Here is a 20,890-nt window from a genome sequence, read left to right as displayed (position 1 = left end):
TTCTCATTCTCTAGAGAGTGTCTTCTGCAAAGCAGACACTTTTTGATTTTAATGAAGTCCAGCTTATCAATTATTTCTTTCATGAATTGTGCCTTTGAAGTCATAGCTAAAAAGTCATCATCATACAAAAGATCAGCTAGATTTTTCTCCTGTGTTTTATTCTAGGAGTTTTATACTTTTTGCATTTTACATTTTTGTCTGTAATCCACTTTGACTTAATTTTTGTGAAGGGTATGAGGTCGTATCTAGATTCTTTTCTTTTTTTGCATGTAGATGTCCAGTTGTTTCAGCACCATTTGTTGAAATGACTCTTTGCTCTATTGTGTTGCCTTTGTTCCTTTGTCAAAGGTCAGTGGACTATATTTATGCAGGTCTATTTCTGAACTTTCTATTCTGTTCCATTGATCTATTTGCCCATCCTTCACCAGTACTGCACTACCTTGATTACTGTACTTTATAGTATATCTTGATGTCAGTCTTGCAACTTGTTTTCTTTCAGTATTGTGTTGGGTATTCTGGGTCTTTTGTATCACCATATAAACTTCAGAATCAGGTTGTCAATATATACAAAATTACTCGCTGGGATTTTGATTGAAATTACATTGAATCTATAAATCAATATGGGATGAACTGACATCTTTACAATATTGAGTCTTCTTATCATGAGCATGAAATATCTCTTTATTTAGTTTCCCTTGATTTTTTTCAATGAAGTTTTATAGTTCCCTTATAGACCCCCTCTCATTTTTAGGGGTGGTAATATAAATGATGTTGTGTGTCTAATTTAGACTCTACTTGTTAATTGTTGGTAAATAGAAAAGCAATTGACTTTTGTGCATTAACCTTGTATCCTGCTATAGTTACTTTTTAGTTCCAGAAGTTTTTTTTGTTAATTCCTTTAAATATTCTACATTTATGATTATATCATCAGCAAACAGACCAGTTTTATTTCTTCCTTCCCAATCTGTCTACCTTTTATTCCTTTTCTTGTCTTATTGCATGAGCAGATAACATAATTTATCTTTGTTATTCCCCTTCCTCGCCTTCTCCTTTTTCTTGATGCCTGGCACATGGTGGTGGTGGTAGGATTATTCCAAAAGGCTATTTGAATTGCATAGTATTTTGAAGTTAGCAAGATGATAATTAGGAATTTAGTAGAGTTTAGCAAGTATTCAGAGTAGGGGAAAGAATAATTGAATGCTCATATTATTATGTAACCCTCAGTGGAAATACTCAATGATTTGGTCTACACTTAACTTGGGCTTATGTGTAAAGACTTTGGTGCCATACCATAACCTTTGCCACTTTGATCAATTTACCAAACATTTCTGTGCCTTAGTCTGTCCTGCTGTAAAACTGGGATAATGAGTATGCCCACTTCATGAGGTTGTTGTGAGGATTAAATCGTTGAAAATGTTAACAGGTCTCTAAGATCAGTGAGTAATATAATTGCTAGTCAAATATCACAAGAATATCACACAAGCTAGTGGAGTCAGAGAACATTGGAAAACAATCTTAGTCTAGTGCTGTAAATATAATTTTCCAGTTCAGGTCATTACTTGAAAGTCAGAAAATAAATCTGGGACTTTCTGTCAGTTAGAAAGATTAATCCTGTAAGAGAAGTAGGTTTATAGAGAAGATATTATCCCAAATTTCTCTTGATTTTAGCTGCACCACTGAGCATCTACCCTGGAGGGGGTTTTGGTACCAGGTAACATCTGACAAAATAAGAGTTCAGAATGAAAAATACTTGTTTTACTTCAAATAAATTATGGTCTCCACTGGATTGATGCAGAGCCAACTTATCCACTAGGCACAGCAGCACAGTGCACATAGCTGGAGATACTTTTTTTTTTTAAATTATATTAAGTTCTGGGGTACATGTGCAGAACGTGCAGGTTTGTTACATAGCTATACACGTGCCATGGTGGCTACACTGTTCACAATAGCAAAGACTTGGAACCAACCCAAATGCCCATCGATGTTAGACTGGATAAAGAAAATGTGGCACATATACACACCATGGAATACTATGCAGCCATAAAAAAGGATGAGTTTATGTCCTTTGCAGGGACATGGATGAAGCTGGAAACCATCCTGTGTCAGCAAACTAACACAGGAACAGAAAACTAAACACCACATATTCTCACTAATAAGTGGGTGTTGAACAGTGAGAACACATAACCAGTGATACTTTTAGGAATCCATGAAAATCTTACTTTCTTTCAAAACAAAAAGAAAAAAATTTTTAGGGTCAAATAATGTTTTAATTTTTTCTTATATCAAAAAATACAATGTTCTAGGGCCCACACAAATCTATTAAATTTTGTCTAACAGAGAAAAGAAATTTAAAATATTTAAAATTATTTAAAAATAATTTTAATATTGATATTATGGTGGGAAGGATGTATATAGGCAAAAATTGCAAGTACTCATGAAAGTCATAATGTTGCCCTGCATTGATTCATTGTCTTTAAATATATTTGCTATTGTTTGATGGATTAACTATCACCACACTTTTGGTTACAATACTTTTATGATGGTGAATTCTAGTAATCTCCCTAGGAGAACAATGCTGTTGGATCTAACCTTTTGATTGTTTTCTAGTTATTTGTTAAATCGTAGCCAATAGAATATTTTTCATATCACTTGCTTTTGTAGCTCCTTATTTGTTCCCTAGTCCCCACCCTTTCCTGCTTTCCTTTCCTACAGAGCACATTCTAGAACACCCAAATAGTATCAGGTAACTGATCAACCAAAGCTATTATGGGATCAAATAATAATTCATAGTTGCAAATTTAATCAATATTCAGCCATTTGAGCAATTATGGAAAAGGGTCAAGTTAAGGTAACGGTGGACCACTGAAAAGCAATTATCCTTGAGAAAGATTTATGAGATTTCTTTCTGCCTGCCACATTTGCTTTCCCTGAATGCATAGAGAACTTCCAGAGAAACACCACAGGTCGCTCTGAAAATGCTGGTCCTCCAATCTGCGTGACCGCTTCACATTGCTCAAATTCTCCAGTGGACTTCTCTATGTAATTATCTATTCAGGAGATTACTTTTCTTCCAATTCCAAACCTTAATGCATCAAAGTTCAAGAGTTTGAGTTTAAAATAAGAGAACAACAGATTACTTTATTAAAAAAATACCCCAGAGACATTAAAGCTGATAATTAGATAATATTTAAGCATCTTCTCATACTAACTTTGTTAAGACTAAGGGCTATTTCTTGCAATCCTATATCAAGGGAACTCATGACCAGAGATGCCCAATATAATTTAATGAATATCCCTGATTTAAATAGAGGTGTTGTTTGGGGGTTAAATTGAATGCTGCCTGTTTCAATGTCAAAAATAAAATCTACTCCATTCTCATCTATTTTCAGGGCATCTTGAGAAGGTCTATCTTGCCGGCTATCTCCTTCTTTTCATGCTTGACATTATATCTTTCAAACATATTTATTTCCCTAGTAAGCAAAGACTGGTTATTTCAACTTAGTATTTTTCTAGTTCAATTAAAATTTATTTGTATCCAGGAAATAATTTATACTTCCTTTTCTTTTTCCTTTTGAGACAGAGTCTCAATCTCTCTCCCAGGCTGGAGTTCTGTGTCCTGATCTCAGCTCACGGCAACCACTGCCTCCTGGGTTCAAGCAATTCCTGTGCCTCAGCCTCCCAAGTAGCTGGGATTGCAGGCATGCACCACCACACCTGACTAATTTTGTTGTTCTTGTTGCTGTTTTTTCAGTAGAGATAGGGTCTTGCCATGTTGGCCAGGCTAGTCTTGAACTCCTGACTTCAAGTGATCTGCCCTCCTTAGCCTCCCAAAGTGCTGGATTACAGGTATGAGCCACTACACCTGGCTTATACTTTTTTTTTTTTTAAATTAAAGAGTCTAGAGAGCTAGACACTGGAGATTAAACTGCATTTAGCTAATGAAAGGAAAATTCCTACGAGTTTAAATCTATCAGAAGCTAAGCTTGAAGTCTGTGCGTAGTAGGCTTGTGAGAGGATGTGTTTTACAATGATTGACCACGCACATTAAAATAAATTGTTTTGCAATCATAGTTTACTTAGTACTGGTCAACATCACGGTCATCAACAAGGACAGTCCTTATTCTCCACAGTGGCAGTCATAACATGGACTTAACAAAGATTGTCACCACAAAGCAATTGCTGCATTGGGCAAATGAGTGCTGGGACCAAAATTGTTTCAAGATTTGGAGAAGAGAGAAAATTGTCCTCAAGAGTGGGAACACTTGAGGACAATTTCACAGAAGGGATGAATCCTATGTGAGAGAAGAGATTTTATGAGGGAATTTGGGTGAAGGGGATGGTGTAAACACAAAGAAATGGAAATGAATCGCCAGTAGTGGCTGATGAGAAAAATAAATAATTGAATGGCAGGTTTTAGAACTTTGAGGTACAGGAAGAGATCATCAGATCTAGCCTTTTGGTTTCAAGGAGGTTAGGTTTTATTATCTCAGTTTGCAGATAAAAATATATTTTAAGGACAAATATCTGGAGAGGTTAAATTAGGTCACTAAGTCTTTAGTCCAGTGATTTTTAAAAATAACTTTACTGCATAGGAATCACCTACAGAGATTTTTAAACAGGTAGATTTTTGAGCTAAATCCCTAGGGAGTCTGACTCAGTAGGTGGATTGGGGCCTGGGATTTCCAGTTTTCATGACCCTCATATGGTCACCAATGTAAGAACCTCATTTGGGAGATGGTGCTTTGATATTATAGACAGCCAGGGAACATCCTGTGTCATATTCCTACGTTAAGAATAATCCTGATAAGTTGACAAATATTTGATTTATTTCATTGCTGGTATTTGTTATCTATTTTCCTAGTTTTCAAAACTTCTTTCACAGCTGAAAAATGGAGGCCTGCCATCAGTGCCCAGGAATTTGAAAAGTTCTGCAAAAATTTGAGTCCCAGAAGAATGCTTTTGGCTTGAGCACCCTACTTAAATGTTCTGTTTTTTTTGTTTGTTTTTTTGTTTTTTTGATCCTATGCAGAGAGATAGACAGCTACATCCAAAGCTGGATTCAAGTAAATCCTATCTCAAACTAGTTTACAAACGTTGCAAGTTAGAATGTGATTAGGGCAATGGTATTTCAGAGAAGGGAGAAGTGGTGGTCATGTGGGTGCAGGAGATAAGAAGACATACATTATCTAAAAACAGCAAATGATAGCAAATTATGATGTAGTAATAAAGAGAATGGAGTATGAAAAAAATCACAGGATTGCAAGTCAAGAAGCCTCTCTGTGTGTTAACTCGCTTTAGCTTCTGGTGACTGCTTCATCCCCATCCTAATTCCCCGTCTTCATTCTTTTCTTCAATTACCAATAATTGCATCTCATTCACTACATTCTGCACACTGCACAAATCTTTTTTTTTTTTTAAATAATTTTGTTATTTTAGTATCCTTCTAATTTGGTCTCCTAGTCACAATTGCCAGTTGCTCCTTAAACTAAACCACTCTGCAACTAGAAATCACCTTGTTAAAACTTTAACCAGGCCAGGTGCAGTAAGTCACTTCCCAGCACTTTGGGAGGCCCAGGTGAGCGGATCACCTGAGATCAGGAGTTCGAGACCAGCCTGGCCAACATGGTGAAACCCCTCTAGAAATACACAAAAATTGGCAGGGCATGGTGGCAGGTGCCTGTAGTCCCAGCTACTCAGTAGGCTGAAGCAGGAGAATTGCTTGAACCTGGGACATAGAGGTTACAGTGAGCTGAGATTGCTCCACTGCAATTGAGCCTGGGTGACAGAGCAAGAATTGATCTCAAAAACAAAGAAAGAAACAAACCAACCCCCCCAAAAAATCAAACAAACAAACAAAAAACACTTCAACCAGATTCCTAAAAAAATTTTCTCACTGGCAAGATTTGATGACTTCTCTCTTGCTGAGGGACAAACTCCTTAGCATGACCTACGGCTATAAGATTGCCTGTCCCCAGAGACTGACACCTCACTCCCTGACCTCCACCCTTCTGCACACTTTCAGCACTAGGTTGTTTTTTTCTTATTTCTGCCCATGCACTCACCCTGCCTCTCGGCCAGCCTCCTTACACTTCTTTTCCTTCTGGCCCCTACAATGACCTTTCTCTCCTCCTCCACCTGGCAAGCTTGTATGTATTCATCCTTCTACATTTAGCTCAAGTGACACTTTCTCAGGGAAGTCTTTTCTACTCTCTGGATGGAGTTGGCCCTTCCCTAATAATTCTGAACTAAGTGCATCTAGATTGCAGTGACATTTATCTTTTAAAGACCCTCCTGGACTTTCCCAGCCAAATAGGAGAGCAGCCCTATTACTGGCAGGTCTGGCCTTCAAAGTTCATTCTCCTCTTGTTCTCATTGGAGGTAGAACAGATCGGTCAGTTGTATTCTGCTATTCTCTTTCCATGAATGCGTATGAACAAGAGGAATTATGGGAAGGCTCACATTTCACCATAGGAGGGAGGTCATCCTCTTTCCTATTTGCAAGTTCTGAAAGGTTTCTTGCTGGAAGCCTACATATTTGTCCCATCATGGTGAATTAAAGCAAAAATGTTGGGTTGCTACCATTACTCATTTGAAAGAATTTTCAAGACTGTCCTTTCAACATCCCCGTTCACAAACCAGTAAAATCTCCCTTCAATGCATTCAACGGAGTTTCTTATTGAGCAAAAAGCTTGAATGGCACAATCGTGGAGGAGTCATTAAACCAGAAAAAAATAAATAGTGGGGCCGGACAGACTTTCACTGGCATAATATTCTGTTTCTGTAGGATTTTCCACCCCAACTCCTTAATCTCATTTTAATCTGTATTGCAGTCATTAGGTTCTAATACTGTACGCAAGACCGAGCAACCTATTTTGTTGCTGTGGTTTTATGCTCTCTAAGTCGTTGATGTGGAGCCAGGTTTGGGAATTGATAACTCTCATCTGTATAAGCAGCTTCTTCCAAAATTCTTCCTCTGCCCTAACTCCTACCCCCACATCCCAAGCAGGTCCATGATTGTATTAGACCCTTTTTAGGCTCAATTAACTCCACATTCCCTAGCAAGTGAGCAATGAAAAGATGATGATTCTTGCTTTCTGAACTGGAAACACAAGCATAACATGGTTAAAGGGAGCTCCTCTTGACTTCTGAGGCAAATGAGAGAGGAGCTGGAAAAGAGCCTGATGCAAATGATTAGATCAAAGGGAATTCCCTGTCCCATGTCAGATGGTGTTCCACATAATGTACAGCTTGCAGTGCACAACGTTAATAAGTGCTGTGGCCATCTGTAGCTCTTCCTTCTCAAGGCCACCTCCTAATAGCAATAAATTGTGAGATGGACCTTCTCACAGCTTACTAAGACCTTTCATCTTAGCCTCTTTGTTTTTCCAAATCTTTCTGTGTCAATTCAGTAAAATTACAACTCAGCTATCCCTTTGTAGTTACACAGGAAAGGTTTGTGAACTAATTATTTCATGTATTCGAGCAGCAGAAGGGTAATTTATCAGAATGACTACATTGGGCAATGGCTCCCAAATCTGACTGAGCGTACAACCCCAGGTGCACTCTTGCTGTGTCAGGATTCCCTACTCGACCCTAGGCCTTCAGATCTCTAAAGGGATGGAATCTCAAAGGCTATTTTTTAAAAGTTCCCCTAGCTGGTTAGATGATTAGTTCGGTTCCAGAAAGACTTGTCTAGTGGCCTCTTGGAGGGCTTCTTCACCTCAGTCTCCCCTTGAGAGACTGTAAAAAGTGCAGATTTCATGTTCAACTCCAAGAGATCCTAATTGCTGGGTGGTGTCTAGAAACAGGCATTTTTAACGAGCTGTCAAGGTGCTTTTGAAACAGGTGGCCACTGTACCTCACTTTAGGGAACGCTGCTCCATTTGGGGATTGGCAAAAGGTGGGCACAGAAAGAAAGAACACGACACGTTTGTGAGGCTCAGCTGTTGTCTCTCCAAGGCCAGTTGCAAAGCAGTCCTCCAAACATCACATCTACTTGCGTCTATACACACCAGTGCCAGAGAGAGAATGAGGCTGGAGAAGACAACTGCGGGGACAGTATCTTGCTGTTTAAAGGCACAGAACCAGGCAGATGTTCACGCCTCGCCCTTCTTATCTGCTGTAACAGCTCCTCACCAGCCTTGCCTGCAATGTCTTCCCGGCTTGCATCCCTCCTTTTTCCCGATTTGATTTCAGTTCCAACTTTTATATTGTTACTAGAATTAATTTTTGTTTCTCTAGGGCTTAACACTCTTCAAACATACACAATAATTTTTCCCTACCAAATCTAGACTCCTCTGCAAAGGATTTCAGGCCAATTATCATTTGGCCTCTTGTGTATCTCCAGCTTTGTCTTCTGTGCTGATTCAAATAGCATGAACAAATGCCTCCACCTGCAACATGCTTTCCATGACTGTTCGGGAGACTTTTCAACTTTAACCTTAACCTACACCATGATTCATCATATGAAGGCGTCTATGACCTGTTTGAGTAGAATTACGTGGTTTTTTTTCTGTCTAAAAATTGCTTTGTCAACAATGAGGCTCACAAAGAAAATTAGAAGATAGATATTGAAATAAAATTCATGTGTGAAGAAATACACAGAAAAAAAAAGGACCTTAACAGTTAAATCAGTGGAAGGAGGACAGGACCGTGCATGGTATTTTGACCTGTTTATGCCCTGGTCACTCAGTGTCCCCCTTCCCATGGTTGAGGCCACTCCATCCTTTCAGGCATTTAAGCCTTGCTTCCACTTCTGGAACAAGCCCTGTCCTGGGGAAGTCCAAGTCTGCCTGAGTCCTTGCTCAGGGACAGCCTCATCTCGCCCTCTGATCTTACAGCCCAGGCTCCAAGGCATTAATGTCCTGGTCCTCGTAATTGAGATTTCTTCTTGTTTTGGGGAGCTGGTGCCTATTTTAGGTAATAGATCCAGGGTGAAATTGCTGTCTCACCCCAGTGTCTGGCCTCATGTTGTTAATCAGACTACTGGTCAAGTCCCAAATGTGCCTTGTCCTAGAGATCCTGCTATGTGCATAAGAGGCCCACCCAACAGTGCCTGCTCACCTGGGTCTCCGAATGTGCTTGGCACTCTAGTAAAGGTACAACATCTGGCACATCAGCTTAGATTAGGGAGTTCATCAGGTTAAGTTGATGGTACTTTGTCACCATCTGCCATGATCTATTTAGTTTTTTCAGGGGCTAGACAGGTAAACAGAATAGGAAGAGGGTAAAGACCACAATCTCTTCATTCTTAAAGTCTTTGATGATGATGATGCTAATATCCACGTTTCTTTTAGGAATGCAATATTATTTATGATTTACAGTTTTGGTTGCTGTGGAGGCCTGGGCAGAGGAAATAGATGAAGGCCCAAGAAACAACAATGAGAAAAATTAAGTAGATGCTTAAATATATCCAGTACAGAGGGTGAATATTACAACTGCCAACAAAGTATACATTGGACTATAATTTAGAAAAAATAGAAAAACACTAAGAAAATGAAGTTTCAGTATGGAAAAGAAAATAAAAAGTTAACTCTGTTTTGAAACTGGCTAACTCAGTATCTGTGTGACTCTGAACACACCATATAACATATTGGAACCCTATTTTCTCATCCACAAAATAAAGAAAATTCACTGGAGGTCAATAACAGCAGCATAATTCTGTGATTTTAAAAATTATTTTCTTGGTGTCATTATAAAATTTGAGTAATTGAAGGAATCTAGGGGAACAGTAAAAAGTAGTACATTTATAAACAACAATACACTTTATACTTCATGAAGGAAAAATAACATTTTGGAAAAATTAACTTAAAAACAGCAGAAGGTAAAGCCTACATACTGTGCATAAAATTATCATACGCCTTCTTCTACATATTTACATTTTTTCATTTGCACTTTCAAATCATATTATTAGACAAGTATATAACAATTAAAATAAATAAAGTAGTTTTAAAAGGATATGTTCACTGAAGTTTTATGTTCCAGATATTTCTGCAGCTATGAAATAATTATGTTATACTCTGGATTACTATTTCTGTGGTAAGGGTTATTTTTAAATAAAGACAATACATTTTCTTAGGTAAAAAACATGGAAAAGGGAACTGAGAGTGTGTCATTGACTTGATTTAAAATAGTCCATGTTCTGGAGTTTAGAGGAACTCAGAAGTATGTCATAGGGTAAGGAGGAAAAAAAGCCACCCAGAAAGAAGTGAGGACAATGTCCCTTGGTCTGATTTGTGAGAAAGTAAGAATTACATTTGCAGAGTTTGGCAAGACAACTAGGAAAAAGAGCAAGGGCTGGAATTACTGCTTCCAAGTTCCAGGGCAATCAGAAATCAGAACCCCAGAGGGACCTGGATAAAGGGAAATTTCACTTTGGAATTACTGGGAATATTTAAGCTCATAGTCTTGCCTGATAATCTTATAAAAGGATTCTGATTCTTTCCTTTGGCTAAACCAGTAAAGGAAAAGAAACACAGTCGCTAAAACTCAGACATGTTAGGGCAAAGAAAAAAGCATTTCCAATTAGATGTTTTTCCTAAGCCAGAACTCCTTCCTTTTGGAATTTAAGAAATAAATAATTAAGACAATACTAAGGAATATAAGTATATTCCAAGGAATATTTTGAAGCAGGAACACAAATATTAAAAACGTAGAGTTAAACTTCAATGATTATATGAAAAAGCACAGGCTTCAATGTACAAACAAACTTACAACCTCCACAATTTTTTTGCCAAAAACATTAAATAATTTCCCTAGAAAAAAAGGACATAAGAGAGATCCTTGAAAAAAAATCAATTCATGTCAAAGTAATGCATGATTCTTTATACAAACATGCAGTGTTAATCTACTCAGAAATAATCAAGAGGTTCTCTTTATTTGCATTAGATGAAACTGCTGCTACCTAGAATTTTCATTCATTGTTATTTAACACTAGTAGCAATTATCAACAGAGATTTTTAAAGAAATTTTTAAGCATTTATATTCATTGATATACCACTGAAGAATGACTGATACTTTGTTTAGGCAAACCAAGTTATTCTTGGTTGAATTCCTTGCTCTCTGCAACACTGATGACTAGAGGCAGCTTCATGATGCACAGAACCATGGGAGGGTTATGAAAAGGACACACAGTTCCAAAGGTACACTCTTTGTCATGGAAATCATAATGTTAGGAAACACAATCAACAATTTCCTGAAGGTTAAATCAGATTTTATGCTGGGTTTTCTCTGTTGATTTCCACGTTTAAGGAAGTACTGTACTATTTAAATGTGCCTTTAATTGTTGTATATTTATCGCAGATTAGCTCTTCATTTGATTAGGTGACCTAGGTCCCTGACTGATAAACCTGTTCATACAGCATAGTCTTTAGTACATATAGGAGACTCTCTAATAAATACACTTAAGAGAATCAGCATAAAAACAGAATTAAAATCACAATGTATTTTTACCTCAGAGATAAATGTAATATTTTAAACCTGTTTCCTATATTTACTATGAGAAAAAAATCATCTGCATTGAGAGCTATGCAAATTCTCCATCATACTTCATAAGGTCTGGTTTTTTTGTTTTGTTTTGTTTTTTGTTTCTTGGGTTTTTTGAGACGGGGTCTTGCTATGTTGGCCAGGCTGGTCTTGAACTCCTGGGCCCAAGCGATCCTCCTGATCAGACTCCCAAGTAGCTGAGATTACAGATGTGAGCCACCATGCCCTGCTGTAAGGTCTTGAGTGGTCTTGAGAAAGTAGTTATGACCCAGACACAGTCTCAGCAATTTATATGCCTCATTATTACAGAAGCCGATGAAAATATGCAACAATTGAAGGTTGCATACTTCACCTCTCTCTGATTGAAATTTGAAAATGTCCTATCATTTGCTTTAAGCCTTTTCAAGAGAAGTTGCTTCAAATTATTCACTCACACACTTCTACTTTTTAGCAGACAACCATGAATACTAATGTTTACATGTAACGTGACTTATTTTCTCATTCAATTCTTTTCCCTCTCCCAAGCTGGGTCCTTGATGATAGATAGCTAGATACTCAGTCTGTCACCAAATATGTGTCGAGTGACTACTGACTCCTGTGAAGCAGGGCCTGTGCAAGCTTCTGGCTCTTGGTCTAGTACTCAAGTTTGTGTTTTTAAAATCTACTTGCTTGTGCCCATTTTGGCTATTTTAAGTGATAAGTCCAATTGAAAGCAAAGCCCATTTTAAGCCAGTTACTCTGAGAGGAAATAGTTCATCTATTGGAGGGAGTTTAAAGAACATGATCTCTTTGGAGGGCACTTAAAACTTTAAATATATGTCAACATTTAAATGTATATAACCATTGGTTCATCAATTCTTCCTCTAGCATGAATTATAGAAAAATATTTATACAACTAGACAACAATATATATGTACAAGAATGTTTACTAAAACAATTTTTAATAATTTTAATTTTTAAACATTTTAATAATAATGATAAGCCAGAGTGTTGGTTAAAATATGGCACATATGTAAATGGAATACTTGGCAGCAATTTTTTTGAAAATGCGACATATCTATATCCATTGACGTGAAAAGACAACCATGGTGTATTACTAAGTGAAGATGAAGGTAATGGAAGAGTGCATACATACATAGTCTTGATATTGTGAAAGAAAAACAAATCTTGGGTCCCCCAAATCACTAAGCTAAAGGAGAAAGTAAAGTTGGGAACTGCTGGGGCAAAGCTGCCTGTCATTCTATTCAAAGTCACCCCTCTGCTCACTGAGATAAACGCATATCTGACTGCCTCCTTTGGAGAGGCTAATCAGAAACTCAAAAGAATGTAATCATTTGTCTCTTTCTACCTATGACCTGGAAACCCTCTCCCTGCTTAGAGTTTTCCTGTGCATTTGTCGGAGATGTCCCACCTTTCTAGACCAAACCAATGATCATCTTGTGCATGTTGATAGATGTCTCATGTCTCCCTAAAATGTGTAAAACCAAGCTGTGCGCTGACTACCTTGAGCACATGTCCTCAAGACCTCTGAGGCTGTGTCACGGGCACACATCCTCAACCTTGGCAAAATAGACTTTCTAAATTAACAGAGCTGTCTCAGACTTTCGGGATTCACGATATTATCCAGTGTCTTTCATAAAAGTCGTATTCCATGTGTATGTTTGTATGTGTATTGAAAAGGACTAAAAAGTATTTTCATGGAATTGTTAAACCTTATGATCACTGAAGAATGGAACAATTACTTTCTCTTCTATATAGTCTGAATTTTTATATCAAGTATAATCTTTAAAACACTAAAAATATTCTCATTTGGAGGAGAAAATTTTACACTATTTAAAAAAGAGTGTTAGCATGGTATTATCTCTTGAGAAAAAAAATCTTATTCTGAATCATGAATATCAAGAAAACTCATTTTGAATTGTATGAGTTTCTATAGCTGAGATGGCTCTCAAAACTAAACTTTCACTCCAGAATTCTTGCTAAAGAAAGCTCAGTGTTTTGAGAGTTTTGAGACCCAAAATCATGCTGAGAAAGGCAATTCTGCATCAGAGAATATTTTCTAATTCTTCCCAGCCCAGGACTCACACCCCAAGTTTGTGATTTTGTCTTCTAGGACTATATTATTATCATTACTACTATTATTAATATGAGCTGCCACCTGAGTAAGGTATACGTTAAGGAACATATGCAAGTATATGCCAGGCAACATGTAAAATACTTGGCATTTAAGATTCATAATTTAAACAATTGCCATAAAACATAGTTTTTGAATTTTAGAGATGAGAACGCTAAGTGTCATTGAAATGAACTAGCTTGCCAAAGGTCGCAAGCTAGTAAATAGTGGCAATCAAATTTCAACATGTCTTAATGCCAGAGCTCATAATCTTTTTATTCTATAACACAGTTTATAAGGCAACCAAGAAAATGTCAGTTATATTCATGTCCATTGAATATAAGCTTTAATACAACGACAAAGTTGTAAAGAATGATAGTCCCTTCATAGCATAGAATCAGCATCACGAAGGAATAACATCTAGATATGAAGAATCTTGGCAAGCCACAGAATAAACACAGGAATACACATTTCACCCAGTGAGAGAGGATTTTCGTCAAGCGGGAAGTTAACACCCAGATTGCAAATGTATTTCACAGATGCCTGACGTTTTTGGTTTCTTACTCGATCAGAGTTCACTAGGGGAAATCTCACGGCAAAAGTGCCTCCCACCAAGAATACTCAGTGTTCCCTTGCAGTCAAAATTGTTCCTGGATGAACTGCTCCTATTCTGTTTCTTTATCAGCATTTCATCACAGTTAGTGCCTATTGTAGCATCTGCTGCTATCTGGTGTTTTAATTCTAGCACATGGTTCTCGCTTTGACTGCAACATTAGGGTACCTGTGTCTTCATCCCAATATGCTATCTCTCACTTTTCCCCTTCCTCTCTCATTCCTCTTTACTTTTTTTTCTCCTTATTTTTCTCTTTCTCCTCCTCTCTTCCCCATTTTTTTCCTCTCTCAAACATTATTTCCCAAGTGTCTACTATGAGCCAGAAACTCTGCTTGCTGTTTGCCAGAAACGCTCTGAATGTGCAGTTTCTCCTTCAAGAAGCTCACAGTCTGAGGCCAGGTCCGGTGGCCCATGCCTGTAATCCCAGCACTTTGGGAGGCCAAGGAGGGTGGATCACCTGGGGTCAGGAGTTCAAGATCAGCCTGGCCAACATGGTGAAACCCTGTCTCCACTAAAAATACAAAAATAGGCAGGGTGTGGTGGTGTGTGCCTGTAATCCCAGCTAATCAGGAGGCTGAGGCACAAGAATCACCTGAACCCAGGAGGCAGAGGTTGCAGTGAGCTGAGATTGTACCATTGCATTCCAGCCTGGGCGACAGAGCAAGACTCTGTCTCAATTAAAAAAGAAAAGAAAAAGAGAAAAGCAGCTCACAGTCTGGAGGTCAGAAACATAACCACATATGGTTTTGATGGTCAAAGTGCTATGAGATCATAGAAGAATTATGGTGCTTGAGAAAAATTAAACTAAAATCTGATGTTCCTTAAATTCATTTGCATGTTACACTCTTATAAAAAGTTTACGATGTGATTAAAAACTGCTTTGCTTAGTGATTTAAGAGTTCCAGGCTTTCTGGAAGGAGGAGCACAGATTAACAAAAAGAGTAATAGTCTCAGAAAACCTGGATACCTTGAGTCCAGGAGTTCAAGATCAGCTTTGACAACATGATGAAACCCTGTATCTACTAAAAATACAAAAAATTAGCCAGTCGCGGTGGCACGTGCCTGTAGTACCAGCTATTCAGGGAGGCTGAGGTGGGAGAATCACCTGAACCCAGGAGGTCAAGGCTGCAGTGACCTGAGATCAGTGCAGGCAATTGGAGTGAGACCCTGTCTAAAAAAAAAAAAAAAGAAGAAGAAGAAAACCTAGTTGCTAGTACAACTCTGTCACTATTGTTTGTCTAACCTCGGCCCATTTTCGTATAAAAAACTAATTTCACTATACACGTCTAAGATATCTTCTACCTAAAATATTTTGAAATTTCTTGAATTCTAAAGGGTCTGAATGTTTTTTAGGACACATAGCCACATGAAAGAAGACCAGCAATCGGTACGAACATTTTGGAGAGAAAGTTGGCAGTACACTTTTAAAGGCTTAAAATATCTATTTATTTGACCCAAATTTTCATTTCCAAAAATGTATCCTCAGGATATCACTGGAAATATATGTTTTGATATTTGTATAGTGATGGTCACTGGGGTGCAGTTTTCTCTATCACAGAAAAAAAAAACCAAACCCTGGAAACAAGCAAGATGTTTTATTGTAGAATATTGATTATATATGGTATACAATATGGTAGACATTCCATCAGTGAATACTTTTGAGCCATTAAAAATAGTAGGGGGTCCAGGTGCAGTGGTTTATGCCTGTAATCTCAGCACTTTGGGAGGCTGAGGCAGGCAGATCACCTGATGTCAGGAGTTCAAGACCAGCCTAACAAACATGGAGAAACCTTATCTCTAAAAATTACAAAAAAATTAGCTGGGCATGGTGGTGCATGCCTGTAATCCCAGCTATTCAGGAGGCTGAGGCAGGAGAATCACTTGAACCCGGGGGGTGGAGGGTGTGGTGAGCCAAGACCATACCATTGCACTCCAGCCTGGGCAAACAAGAGCAAAATTCTGTCTCAAAAAAAAAAATGGTATAGTACCAGTATACTTATGGACACAGAATCAAAGTCAGAGTACGTAGTTGTATTCTCAGTACCTAGAATACTGTTTGATATATAATAGATTTTAAATACATTTTATGAATATTCTTTAAGTGAAAAAGTCAATTCTAAAGCAGTGTGGACTGTAATGCCATTTAGAAAATAGCATATGAATATATACAAAAAGTCTGGGGAATGTATACCAAAATGTTCAGTGGTAACTTCTGGATAAGTATTTATTAGTAAACTTTATTTTCAAATCTCTCCACCAATTTCCTAGTCCCACCCCAATCCATTTTCTACTCTTCAGCCAAGATAGTCTTGGAAACACTCAAATCTGGCCATGCTACTAACTCATTAAAATTCCTCAGTTATTCCATACTTCTCTTTAACTAGGTCCACAATGTTCAGCCTAGCTTGTGAGCCCCTCCTTGCTCTAAACACCGTCTAATTCTCTACTGCCCCATACACGCTCTTGCCACTCAGCATTTTTCCATTTGCCATGAGGCAGAGCTCCCTCACTTTCCCAGACTCCAAGTGCCTCATAAACTCTTCTTCCTATGTAGAACTGTACCTCTTGAACCCTGCTTTACCCTGTACACTCTGAGCCATCCTTCAGCCTTATTTTGGATGTCAGGCCTTTGGGAAGTCATTGCTAATCCTGTCCACCCTGATCATGGCTGCATGAGGTACTATTTCACTCCAGTAGCATCCTCTGTGTGTGTGTGTGGGTTTTTTTTTTTTTTGAACTTACAATTTTTTGACCTCATAGTGGTCCTCATGTGCCTTTTCCCACTTGTTTTATTTATTCTTGGACCAGAGCATCAAGCACAGTGACTGGCACTTGCTAGGCATTTAGTGAGTACATGGCTGAATGTCTTCTTTGCATTTAGCTCTATTTGTGTAATTTAAATTACAGTACATGTATGCTATTTTAAAAAGCAGATAAAATGTAAATGGACTGAGATTGGCAAGAACAAGGTTATGAACAGAAGTTTGGAAGAGCCAGGGTATGTTCCTTCCTTGTGGACTGAAAACAATTCTTACAAAAACAAATAGCAGTTTACATCCTATCACATCTTTGGAGGGCCACACCTGAAATTTTTCCCTTGACTCTGTCACAAACAACATTGGGGAGGGGGTCAGTCAGGATTTAAATGCAAATACTTACATCTACCATTTATACCTCAATGCGATTTAAATTAACCTGACTGATTTTCTCCTATTTCAACAATGAACTAGACGGAACTACCACATGTCAGACATAAGCCTTGGGGATACAGGGATGCGTAAGACATATCCCCTATCCCCAAAGAGCTCGCACCTGGGAATTAGAAGGGGAATAACTTAATGTTGTATGAATACAAAGAAGAAAACAAACATGAAGAGAGAGAGAGAGGGTGTGAGAGTGTGAGTGTGTGTGTGTGTGTGTGTGTCTGTCCCCTTGGACATTTTCTAGGGATTTGTTCTCTTTGGCCTATAGTCAGTTCATAATGAGGACTGCTTTATTATATAAAGGCAAAGTAGGGCATGCTACTTTATATTCAGAATGTACTTTGCTAGCTCTTTTGTTAGTTCCTTCCTGTACCCACTACACTATGTATGAAGAGTTCCTTTAATTAGTAAGAGGGCAAGTGAAGTGTTGGGCAATAGGCTTCGAGGCACAACCGAAGTCTATAATTAGCCACTACCCTGTAACTGATCCATAGCCTATGGCTTACTCACTCTTTCCAAAACTATCACCATTTTGAAGTTAGAGTTAAGAGTCAGTGACCGCTCACTGTGTGGTATATGACACACAAACTTGTACAGAGCTACCTTTACTCTGCCTCTTAAACCCAGGGTAGGAAATGTAAAATAATTCTCATCTTAAATGTTCCCACTAGTCCATGGAGAGAGAGAACCAAATAAAATATGCTTGATTTTCCTATTACAGTTTCATTTTAAAACTCTAACAAACCCCAAAACACTGATACTAATAATGCATTAAGAAAGGAACTTTGTTTCAAATAAAAGGAGAGCCTTGGCATGAACCTTTCCTTAACCTATTACATACATGCTGTGAAAACACTCGCCCTCATCAGGGCTTTGTCCCTACTCCTCATTATCCAGAGAGTGGGTATGTTTCCTCTTCAACTTAAAAATTGTCAGAAAAATTACTCTCATTTCCTCCAAAAGAAATAAACACAGGCAAAGGTCAGAGGGACGCATTCCATGGAAGCTGTCCATAGGAGAGCAAAGTGCAAGGCAGACTGCCTGAGCCAGGGCTATTAAGCACTGAGGGTCTGGGGCCATGTCTCCAGCATCCACATCCCCAAAGAAAAGCAAATCTCTGGTTACTGAAGATCCCTTCCCACAGCCCTAAGGAAACACTCTGACCTGGTGTGTGCATGTCTATGCTGTATTAGGGTATATGTGAATAAAAGTATAGTCACCTCTGTGGGAATTCTTTTCATGGTCAAAGGCAAATCGTCTCCTATGCACCTTGTTTCTGAGTTAGTAGGCCCCTCCAAAAGGGAAGGAGCATTCTATATACTTTCTATATTGTTTCTCAGTTTCTTTCACTGCCATCCCGTTGTCTCATTCCATTACCCGTGCTCAGCCCGCATCTCTCTTAACTCTTGCCTTGTGAGCAGATTTGCATCTGGGCAGCTTAACATCCAGAAAGAGTTGTGTCTCTCTTTTGTAATCGATGTTCCCATTCTAGTTACCAGCCTGGGACCAAAGTAATGTACAAAGCCATTTTAAAAGTGTTTTGTTTCGATAGTTTTCTTGATATCAGCATGTTTTGTACAAAAGGCACTTATAGCTTTTCTTAATTTCTTTCACTGCTATCCCATTGTCTCATTCCATTACCTCATTCCATTATCCCATTCTCTGCATTCAATGTCTGGACAGCTTATCATCCAGAAAGAGTTCTCTACCCTACACAAGACATAACTTAGTGGACCTCTGCAGAGTAAGAATATTAGTATTCCACAACATGTTCCATGTGTTTAGGATATACATTGAGCTGCTTTTAAGGGCAATATTTCTTCAGGTAAGAAACTCTGCCAAGCCTTGTTACTCTTAACAAGCGATCATATGAAATGTCTTCCTGTGGACTCAACTACCTTCTCATATCTTAAATCTCTCATTGCTGTTTAAGTTACCAAGGTGCTTTACTATAGATTACTACTATTTTTGTTTATATGAACTCATTAAAAGAGCCAGTAGTTGTTTCTAGAAAATCTCAACTACACCATCTCTCCAGCGATGATCAGACACAGCATATGGTGATATAGAAGATGATGCTACTGGCCCACAAATATTCTTCAAGTTTTTTTTTGTTGTGTTTTACAGGCATGCTGGTGGACTCTCACTAACCCATCTAAGAAGGGTTTCCTTCAGGCATTTTATTGAATATGTAATTACGTGTATCTAACAATGAATTAATCTATACTAAAAATACAAAGAAAAGAATTAGCTGGGCGTGGTGATGGGCACCTGTAATCCCAGCTACTAGAGAGGCTGAGGCAAGAGAATCGCTTGAACTCGGGAGGCAGAGGTTACAGTGGGCCAAGATTGCATCACTGCACTCCATCCTGGGCAACAAAAGTGAAACTCCATATTAAAAAAAAAAAGAAATTAACTATTGGGTACAATATATATTATTTGAGTGATGGTTACACTAAAAGTCCAGATTTTATCACTTTTCAATATACCTATGTAACAAAAATGCACATGTAGCCCTAAACCTATAGAAATAAATTTTTTTTAAAAACCAAATTGCAGTGTTACAATACATATAGTATGTATTCAAATTCAATCATTTAAAAACCTGTCTGAAGCAAATTAATTTAAAACATTATCAAAAACATCCCTCTATTAAGATTTGTCACTTTTATTTACTTTCCACCTGAAAGGTCTTATTCAATGGGAAACAGGCAGATCACTAATAGCAAGCCTACCTGGATGGTACATCGCCAAAGCCTATGTATCTATGCAACAGTCCAGAGTAGATGAGCGTTATTACTGTGCCATTAACAAATGCAAAGCCAAACTTTATCAGGCTTTCATAGCGACTTGCTTTCCTACAGAAAATCCTGTTGTTTACAGAATCTCCTGCCACAAACATTTTTGGGAAGCCCTCAGGATAGTTACACAGGCTTGTGAATCAATCATACGCTCAGCAGGTCCTGTTCAGTGGGGTACACAGTGTAGTGATGCATCACTCTGAAATACACTATTTTCTTTTTTTGCCACCAAATCTGGGTATGTTCATGGGAATTTGCAGCACATGTGAACATCTTCCATCATTCTTGCATGGGGTGAAGGGAATTGAAAACCAGGATTACTCTAGGAAACTAATTTCACAGATTGATCACTGTATAAAAGAAGGATATTGGTTTTGGTAGTTTGCAACAACACCATTTCTGATCTGAATAAATTTGGAACTCATAATACTGTTCAGCAATTGAATGCATTTTCTCAGTATGAGGAAAATATTTTAGAATGTGGCTGATTTTTCAAAGGCTCTGTGGAAATCAATGCTATGCTCTCATTTAGGAGATGGGAAGAATGAGGTTAAATTATCATTTCAATAAAATCTACAGTCCAGATTCCTGGTAGGTGAACTGAATGCACTTTTAAAATCATATAAAACATTTGAAATTAGAAATCTGGAGTAGTTTTAAATGCCATTATTTATTT

General features: G+C 38.0%; 1 long non-coding RNA gene across 1 annotated transcript in view; it reads right to left on the bottom strand.

Moving 5' to 3' along the window:
• The window catches only part of LOC110568230 (uncharacterized), a 178,214-nt gene that overhangs the window by 45,245 nt on the left and 112,079 nt on the right, over positions 1-20,890 (bottom strand). The gene's annotated exons all lie outside the window — the stretch shown is intronic.

This window comes from Aotus nancymaae, unplaced genomic scaffold, assembly GCF_030222135.1.
Source record: "Aotus nancymaae isolate 86718 unplaced genomic scaffold, 86718_ANA_hifiasm-v0.15.2.pri h1tg000036l, whole genome shotgun sequence".
Taxonomy (NCBI): Eukaryota; Metazoa; Chordata; class Mammalia; order Primates; family Aotidae; genus Aotus; species Aotus nancymaae.
The sequence above is the reverse complement of the archived record's forward strand: the minus strand, read 5'-3'. Positions and strand labels throughout refer to the sequence as shown.